General features: G+C 38.4%; 1 long non-coding RNA gene across 1 annotated transcript; it reads right to left on the bottom strand.

Moving 5' to 3' along the window:
* Positions 1–283: 283 nt before the first annotated feature.
* On the bottom strand, positions 284–9006 carry LOC119741913. Its single transcript, XR_005272789.1, has 4 exons — positions 8933–9006; positions 3762–3821; positions 1935–1996; positions 284–577 (listed from the first exon to the last, which is right to left on the bottom strand). It is a non-coding gene; the product is annotated as an uncharacterized LOC119741913 (long non-coding RNA).
* Positions 9007–9862: the final 856 nt, after the last annotated feature.

The following is a 9862-nucleotide window of genomic DNA, read 5'->3' as shown; positions in this document are numbered from 1 at the left end:
TTTTTTTGGTAGGAATGTTCGATGTTTTAAATAAATATGTTAACAACCGCGTATCTTCTAACCGCGGCAACAAAATATACAGGAGCTTTGAACTGTACATCCATGTGACTTATTCTAACAACGAATTAAAAAAAAATCATCTCATTGAATGATTACATTTTGAATAATTCTTCAGCCAACCATGCAGTCAATTATGAAGTCGGTCTATGCGGCAAGGCTTGTCAAAGGAATGGTGTCAACTGTCTTGTAGGAATTACGTATCTGTCTTGAAGATGTATAGGCCTCATCATTACTCGTCTTCGAATGCGTAGTAGCCCGGGTCTTGGACCACATATTCGCCATTACCAAGCATCCTTTTACGGAAGAGGGTGCCGCCGAAATGGTAGTCGTGTTGCTCGGGTCTCCTGTTGAGCGAGCTCAGTGGGCGCCTTTTCCGCTGCGTTTCCGGATCGATCTCCCTGTCAAGGTTGTACTGTTGTCTGAGACCGTCTAGTCTTGATGCGTGGACTTGTTGACTGACTAGACACCAACAACACAACATGAGCAGCACGAGCATGGCCTTGGCTTCCATTATACTCTGAAACAAATGTTATTATACAAGATATCATGTCAAAGTTACGATAATACAATGTAGAGCGTGTATCTACAAAATGGTGAGCCAAAATACGAAGGTGATGAAATTTAACAATAGGGAGGTTTCGCAAGCGAACGGATACGCTTACACTTACGTTTAGCTATCCGTATCCGTTTTTTACTTACGTGTAGCGAGCGAGATATGCGTGTCGTCTGCACGTATGACGTCATACGCCACTCACTATCCGCTAAACGTGCAGACGACACGCATATCTCGCTCGCTACACGTAATTAAAAAACGGATACGTATAGCTAAACGTAAGTGTAAGCGTATCCGTTCTCTTGCGAAACCTCCCTAATGTCAAAGTGGCTCCATCTGAAAGAATAATTGATTAGCATGGGCGCTGAAAGAATAATTGATTAGCATGGGCGTCGCCAGGATGGGCCGGGGCGCTTGCCCCCCCCCCCCCCCCCGGAAAAGCCACAAAAAAGCAGAAAAAAAAGAAGAAGTCGAAAAAAAGAACTCATATTGCTGTTAATTTAAAACCCTAACTCCCTAGCACGATTTAGGAACCATATCTATCCTGGCAAATTCCAACACCATATATGAAACTGCACACACATATTCCTGACTTTGATTCTGGAAGTGTGCCAACCCAATGTAAAAGACTGTCAGTTTAGGGGTACTGTACCCATCCTGACAGATTCCAACAAAACATGCCGTTGGGGTTTGATGGGTTGAGTTCTGTTAGCAACTTTTAATTAATTGAGATTTGTAGGTTTGCATGGTGAACATGAACAAAGAATGGAAGGTTGTCGGTAAAACCGTGTAAACAATATTTCTATGTGCTCTGTTCGTCATCAGGAGACTGGTTAATTACATCATACCTAATGCTAACCCCTTTTTCAGTTACAAAAAAAATTAGTAATCGAATTTAAATGAATCATATTATTAAGATTTGTTTTCTCTTAAATAAATCACTTCCGAATTACAACTGCAACAGACATACAGATATTGCACAGGGCTAAACTGTCATACAATACAAAAAGAGACAAAAATCTTCGCTGATGTAAAAACAAAATAAATTGAATTACGACTCTTTCAATTCTGAATAAACACCGAGTTATCTTTTTGCAGCATATAAAACACTGTAAACAATTTATCTTATCCCAAATAAAGTGTAGAATCTAGAGTAATTTGTTTTGGTGATTCTACACACTGATGTTGCGTGAGATGTAAATATTTGTAAAAGATTGTTTAGCTGGTCCAGGAAAAGTCCAATCAAAAACAAATAAATCGGAATTGCACAGATAGGGAACGCATGCACCAGTTAATAATCATGAATATCAGTAAATCTTACATTTCGTGGAAATGTCACCCCGCAGTACAGTCCTGTGGTCCCTTTATGAAGTTACAGCTCTCCTGTCAGTACAATAAACGATAACAACTAACAAAAGTGAATTATTTGTAGCCAAGACGAAGATGCAAACTAACTTACAAAGGTACTGTCTCATTTCCAGAGAGTGAAAATTTACAATCTGGACAAGAACATTTAAAGTTACTTTCGCTACAGCGACTAGATTGAGATTTTACTCGAACCTTAACTGAAGTGATTCTTTTGAAAGTTTATTTCAATCTTTGTTTCACTCTTTAGAAAATAAGAGAACACTTTTTGCACCCCTAGCGGTTGCCATCGTTACTTTTCAGTTCATCGGATAGGTTGAGGTGTGTGTGGGGGGGGGGGGGGGCGGAGGTTAACCTCTATGAAGCTACAGAGGTGGGTTGGGAGGGGGTCGAACAACCAACCCAATTTTGATATGGAGCGATTTCAATATTTAATCATTTTGGTTTTTAAAGTTTGGAGTGTTCCATCGAAAATGGATTATTTCTTTCACCTGCTATTTTCCAAGCAATTTGAAAGTTATTCACTCTTAGTGATTGAGACATCGAAAAAATAACATCTACCGACATTTGGTTGTTGAATTATTTCTTTAAACAATTTGAGCTATTTGCAGCCCGATAATAATTCGGCTCTTGTAAATAGGCGGTCCTTTTCAGTGGGTTTCAGACGCCCAAAATCGAAAAAAAAAAAAATATACAAATCAAAATTTCGTAAGAAGAACAAAATCCATAATTGAAGAGTATTCAACTTTAAATAAGTGTAAAAGAATTTCTTCCATGATTTGATATCGTTTGTCCTAATAGAACTTGTACCTCACATTTCCAAATTTCTTAGATTTGTTCCATTTTGTTAGTAAAAAAAACGCACTCCGCACACTATAGACGTTATATCCAAACTTGTGGACGTTGCTGAGTACCGCCGTAGAAGAAGTAGAAATAGGCCGGCTACGAACCCGGACCATAGAAATTATCACCATCTTTTTCTTAAACCGTATGCTGCCGTTAATTATTAAACATTTCCTTCCCCAGCTGGTACTTGTACATTTTTGATCTCATCCATTTGGGAACATGTGACAAAATAAAGCTATATAGATGCTTTCCATTTCAAATATTAATTTGTCAACACTCTGCAACATGAGCTGCTCAACTATAGCAAACAAACATTACTGTTGATTATTAGTTAACATTATTGCAATGATGATGAATCACAGGTATCCGGCTGTTATACGTTGGTCAAAGAATTCCACATATTATACACAGCAATCATCATGATTGAGTAGGGAAATGTTTCATTAGTGCCGTAGTCATCAATAGGATAGCATTCCTAGAAGTTTCTTTCGGAGGCTTATATACGTCTATTGATGATGGATTGGTCGAATTAAGCTGAATAAATAATGAGCTGTTTCTTTCAACAAATTTGTGTTTAATAATTGAACATTTTAACGTAAACCAACGAGTCACACATCCCTGACTGCATAATTGCGGAAGTGCAGCACAATTAAGTAGAGTAAAAGGTTTGGGTGTTATTTAAGGGAGGCTTATACCAAATTTGTGACTGTATTATGCTTCCGACCTCAAACAGCAGTTCGTCATGATGACGGAGTGGGGTTTACTAAAGCGTTGTTAAAGCAACTGAAATGGTCAGGCTTGATTAGCACAAGGCTGTCATTATGGTAATCGTTCATTGCCACAAGGTTTGTATGCTTCTGGACGCTGGTATATATTTGCCGCTGACAAATTATCAGAAAGACTAGCGTCTAATCGGAACTTTGATAACTAAACTTACTTCAATCAGTTTTTGATGGTTACTGAGGCTCCTCCAAAACGAAATCCGGAAAAAATAATTCTGAAATGAGAAAATATTTAAAACATTGGTGAATGAAAGAAAGAAAGAAAGAAAGAAATATTGATCATATTTTAAGACATCATAAACTTACGAACTGATGTGATAAATCCTGCTTAAAAATGCTTCACGGAGTTGACGTACCGCCATTATTTTTTATGACATTTTAAAGCTTGGAATCTTAACTGTATCCCGGTAAGTATATTGGTTTGATTTTCAAAAGGGTTTTGAAATAATTTATGTTCAAATAAAGGCATGTCAAGAACAAACTCAACCAATTTTAAGACAAATCAATCATGCTCATTTTTTTCTAATGTTGAAATGGTTCATCATGTTCATGATGTGACGATATCGTTGCCTTTTACTTCATGTCTTCCTATTCGTTTCGATCCACGTAGACTACACCTTAAACGGATTCACAATATTGTTCTTATTTTCAAGTTCAATTTTGTATCCACGTGCAAGTATGTACCTATTGAAAAAGCGCGCTCAAAGTGTGACTCGAGTTTGCATCGGATGTACCGCATTATCGAGTTTCTTTGAAATCGGTTGAGTTTGTTTTCGACATGCCTTTATTTGAACACGAATAATTTAAAAGTCTTTCAAATATCAAACCAATACTTGCCATGTAGGGATAAAGTGAAGATTCCAAGCTTTATAACAATAAAGGCGGTATGTGTTTCCGTGCGAGTCTACTATAGGCAGTCTACAGTCTACTATAGGGTTTCCTGAACTATCTGCTTCTTGATTTATTACAAGTTCCTCCACCCCATGAATCCTTAATTGGGAAGTAACGAAAGATCTTGTATTATGACATTTTCTACGCGTGTATAGGCACGTGTGAGTGATATGGGTGATTTGAACCATTCTTCACGTTGCTGCTCATCTGTACAATAAATAAATGATTTTGCCCAAAAGCCAGATTAATATGGCGCCGGTGGAAAGCGGGCTTCCGATAGAATTCATTAAGACGATTAGGAGTTTCCTTTGCATTTGGTTCAGGTGTTTATGTTAACTGGAAATTGCGGTTTGGTAAGGGAGGGCCTTGTGTAAACATGGCAAAGTCGCAGGAACAGACGAAGGACGAGAAAATATCTGGCACTTTTTTTTCAACTGTTTGAGATTTTAATCCCCAAATTATCATTAAACGAGACTGTACTATATCAAAGGAAATGCCGACTTTATTGAGATTTCTTGCGTGACGACTTTAATACAAACATTATATTTTGCAGTTGAAGTCAAGAAATGTCCTCAAAGTTAACAGGTAGCCTATGCCACTTTATATTCCAGTCGTTCTAGCGTTTGAACAGCTGCAACAAAGAAATTTCGGCTTGCCCCAAAAGCTTCGACTTTTTAAAATATCATGCTTTCATCTTAATAGACCAACTTTTTGTTCTCATGATGCTTTTACTTTGCTTTTGATGGAACTATATGATATTGAAATTTAACAATTTTCAAAATGATGAAGTTTATGATTAATAAAATTAAGTGAAGTTTTGCGTGGCTCATTATGATCGCTATTTTTTTTATAAAAAAGAAAGATATAAACAAAATCAAACTCTACAATCACAAAAACTCATTTAAAATTTCGGAGAAAATGACATTTCTTTCAGTGAAACGCGGTTATCAGTCATGGAGGCCAGACAAGTTTTATAAAAGTTTCCAGAGAATCCAGTTGATTATTTATTACATCTTCATGTTTTTTTCTTACCACCTTTGGTACAGAAACCGCCAAAGCAACCGACATATTGCTTAAATCAGTCCGGTAACCCAGCCAGCACGCTTCGTCAAACCAACCAGGCAATTAGCGACGCGTATACCCTACCCCGTCCGCTCAAACGCTCATCGTTAAAAGGGGTTGCACTCCGGAAACTTTGAAGTGGTGATCCGATGACGTACTTGACCAAATCAGGTGAAATTCAGCGAATCCTATATAGCGAAGACCGCTGACAGTTCGCCATGTCATTTGATAGCCGTGATACATCCACTAGACATCGGGCCAGATTGGATCCCGTGTCCACGACTCAGGAAGTTTTCTCCTTGCCACAACTCCTGAATCAATTAAAAATGCGACTGGAAAGAGACTGACCCCTCTTGGCCTTCTTGAAGAGTAATTAACGTTCGTGGGGAGTCCGACGTAAATGGGGATGTTTGCCTCTCGCTTTGAATTCGCTAGTTACGATACTTCAGTTGTTTTGATCCATTTCTGTCCTTTCCACGCTTAAAATGTAACCATAGTAATGAAGAGAGCAAAAAACAGCCATTCGAAACCGATTTCATTCTGACGTAATATTGTTATATGTTTTGAACAGGTTGTAGTTAACGAATTTACGCTGGCATGTGAAATACACTGAAAAACAATCACAGTTGTATTGATGTTTTGCGTTCAGAGTTGACTAGAACTCAGTTCCCTTTCTCCACTATTGAATTACTGAAATTGTAGGTCAATTACCAAGGAACGTATCCCACAACGGGAGCTTCTTATCATATTGACTAATTCTGAAAAAGGACAGTCCCCCGTCAAATGTTGTAATCGACCTTTGATGTCTCCGTAATTGAATAGACCTTTTATCCTTGATTTCACCTTGTCAAACGCGTCGGGTATACCGGTCATCTTCCATCGCGTGTGTGAACTTTCTCCGTGGACAAGGTTGAATTTGGACGCAGCGTGTCAAAATGGAACGTGACAAGAATCAACATCTAACATTCATGTGTTGATAACATGGACCGTATTCTGAAAGCAGCTGCGTGTAGACGCACTTCTTCAAGTATTCCAATTCGGAATGTGCAATCAATTCGCACTCAGAACTGACTGAGACTAGAGTGTTTTATTGGGTTAGTTCTTTTGTTAACAGACCCATCCCCCCTTTTAATGATTGATACAGCGCCAGGCGAATTACATAGCTTGAATATTCCAAATTGAACTGCAAACCAGTATTTCGACCGTATGTGTTTGTACCTATTCCAAATCACGAGTGCCTTATAAACACTGATTTTTAAGCTCTGACTGAAGCTTCTATAAGTCACTTGGATGTCGATCGGTCGGTCGGTCCCCGAAAATTGACCAAAAATATTTTACCAAAATTGAGCAAATGCCATGCCGTCGTCAGTGCACTCTAAAAATTGTTTGTAACAATTCGTAAAGCTGTTGATCAATTTTTTTGTAAACGGAGGCAAGATATGTGCAGTAAGGTTTTTATAGTCATGTGGTATTTTCTGTAGTGGATGGACGGTATCCAGAAATGAAATAAAAATTGACCAAACATAAAGTGTTCCATATGTGCCATCGGCGTCGCATTTTTCGCCAGAGCTTAATGTGCACTCGCACTTGTTTTTTGTTTTCCCTACATTTCGACGTTTGGCAGGCCATCTGTGAGTGTTTCGTAAATGAATTTGTTTTATTGCGTTGTAGAAACATACAGAGCATTGTGTGTCGAGAAATACTCGGCACACACTTCACCCTCGGTTTTGTGCACACACTGCACCCTCGGTTTTGTGGAAAGTGAGTTTTTTTCAGGGTTGCTTCAGCTGTTTCTGCGAGCCTGCTGATCAAATTGAGTGTTATTAGATCACTTGGCCTTCCGACTGGTTGTCAGTAAAACAAGAGTACGGAGTACAAGTACCAATGTCAGGCACACCGATTGCCTGGGCCCAATTATCTTTGGGCCGTGGTCCAGACAAACATTTTAAACGTGAACATCATTGTCCTTCCTAGCAATTTCAACAAATTCATAATTCTTTTTAATCGGCGCGGAACTGCATCATCAACTGAGGGAACACTTCTGCGATATTCTACTTCTCTATGGGAAACATACATAATTCTTTTTTAACTGGATCGGAATTTATTTTAACATTGAGGTAGTTCGTATAGCCAATCCTACAAGCTTTTAAGAGTACACGCTATAAGTGGTTTATTAATAGGTTTGAAAATAAAATTGCAAAGACGGTTTTTGTGTAATTGGAGACTCCACAGAACCGTGGTAGTCACGCTAAATCTGTTAAATTAGAGCATCATCAATCAGTGCAAAAGATGGGTCGAGACAGGAGTTTGACAAATTTAGCTAATTACAGTCCAGCATATTATTTCCTTATCCGCGGAAAACAAGCGTAACTGTTTTTTTTTTACACGCGAAAAGGGTCAATATTAATTCTTCGTTTATAGTGTAGATTTATAGCCATGCCGAAGCTGTTTCATCTTTCGGCGTGTCCTTAAGTGTTCCCGTCAATCCTATGCCTCATATGCCAGTCGTCCGTTATGCATAATTATACCTTCTCGTGTCAGAAATGACGGGATATTTTTGTAAGATAACAGATCGAGAAGCAGACCACGTATGAACTAATTCATGAATTTTAACACACAGCCTGAGGTATAGCAGATGTTATCTGCACATTACCCTGCGAGCAAACTCATATCGCGTATCAAATCATGTCACTTCGCTACATTGCATTAGAAATCAAGACTTATTACCAAGCTTCGGCAAAACTGTAGTTAGTCACAGAAAAAGATGGCAAATTGTAGAATTTCATAGCAATATCCATTTCCTTTTCACAAATTGTATTTCGAAAACTAGTCGAGATTTTATAGTATTTAGGTCCAGGCAGTTGCGTCTTCCAACGATAATAGGTCTAACGTTTACGTGAAACTGCTCTTTTTGTTGTATACAAACAAGAATGATATTTTCAAAATATGAAATGACTACGATCCTACGATTGCTAGTGGTTCCGTCCTATTTCAATCTATTACAGTTATGCAAAGGTAGCACATTCAATCTAGCTAAGTGGTCAGCACAGTTTGTTCATGCCTAACCCTACAGCAGAAATAAAGCATGGACTATTGTACAACAGTGGGATGCTTTGCTTCATTCTCAGTGATTTCGTCGGACCATTGCTACATCCTCTCCGTTTAAATAGAAATAATAGGATTGCTAGTAAAAGGTCCAAGACATTTCACCTACAGCGATCTTTTGATAACTCCATATTTTCTAAAATAGTCGTAACACTAATGCAGGCCAAAAACTTACGTATTTTTGAATGAAAACTGTCTTTCAGGCTTCCTACTGTTTAAAACGCAAAGTATTAAACCTACTAAGTTAAATGATCGAAAGTCAATTTACCTTGAAAAAACGGCTGTCGTCTGGTTACCAAGCACTAATCTCCGTGTCGCGTTGATCACTACCTTGCTGTGTGCTGTTCAAATAAAGTAGACCCGCTATATCTACACCCTGCGACGCCTACTAGGGAAAGACCAGCAACCAATCACGTCCAACCACTCTCTTTCTTGGGTTTTTGTATTTCACCTTTCATCGGAAGTCTACTGACGTGATGTTCATCAATATCGAATGAGGGGCAGATTTTTTTGTTGTTGATTGCGTGGTGAGGGATGGGTGTTGTGAAGGGTGTTGTGGGCCGTGACGTGTCGAAGTCGTCGTTATGATGTCTACATAAATTATACAATAATAGATTCATTTCATTTCTACAGGTTATACCATGTCTCGGGTGCGTCTAGTGAACCAGTGGGTAGAGTGGTCACGAGATAAAGTAACACTGACGTCGACATGAAAGTTAATTACTTTTTAAACATTTTTTCCCTATCATGGAACTCATGCGCGCCTGCAGCGCTATTATCGTTTTAAGTTAATCATTCTCAAAATGGAGACTACTTGTGCGCCAAAACTTAATCACAATGAACCTTTTTTAATTTGCACGAAAGGCTTGATGATTTAATATACATTTTGCACAATCTAAAAACCCAAATGAATAACAATGTTTATTTAATAATTGTGGGTGAACCGAGCAATCGAGCATTGCACTTGCATCGTTAAACGAGTTGCCCCAATTAAGCATCTCGAAAATGTGTGTATTCGATGTCAATTTGTCTTATAGGACTCTTTGGTTGATTGATAGTAATCGTCCATTTGTGCGATTAATGTCGCCAGAGTTGCTTGGATGTCTGGCTATGCCAAGTGGTACTTAACTGAATATTTGCAACAACTCACGAATTGTAAAAGAATACCTGTCCACTGATGACTTTGTTCTAAATCACA

Source organism: Patiria miniata, unplaced genomic scaffold, assembly GCF_015706575.1.
Source record: "Patiria miniata isolate m_02_andy unplaced genomic scaffold, ASM1570657v1 HiC_scaffold_5, whole genome shotgun sequence".
Classification (NCBI taxonomy): domain Eukaryota; kingdom Metazoa; phylum Echinodermata; class Asteroidea; order Valvatida; family Asterinidae; genus Patiria; species Patiria miniata.
This window is presented reverse-complemented; position numbering and strand designations above follow the sequence as displayed.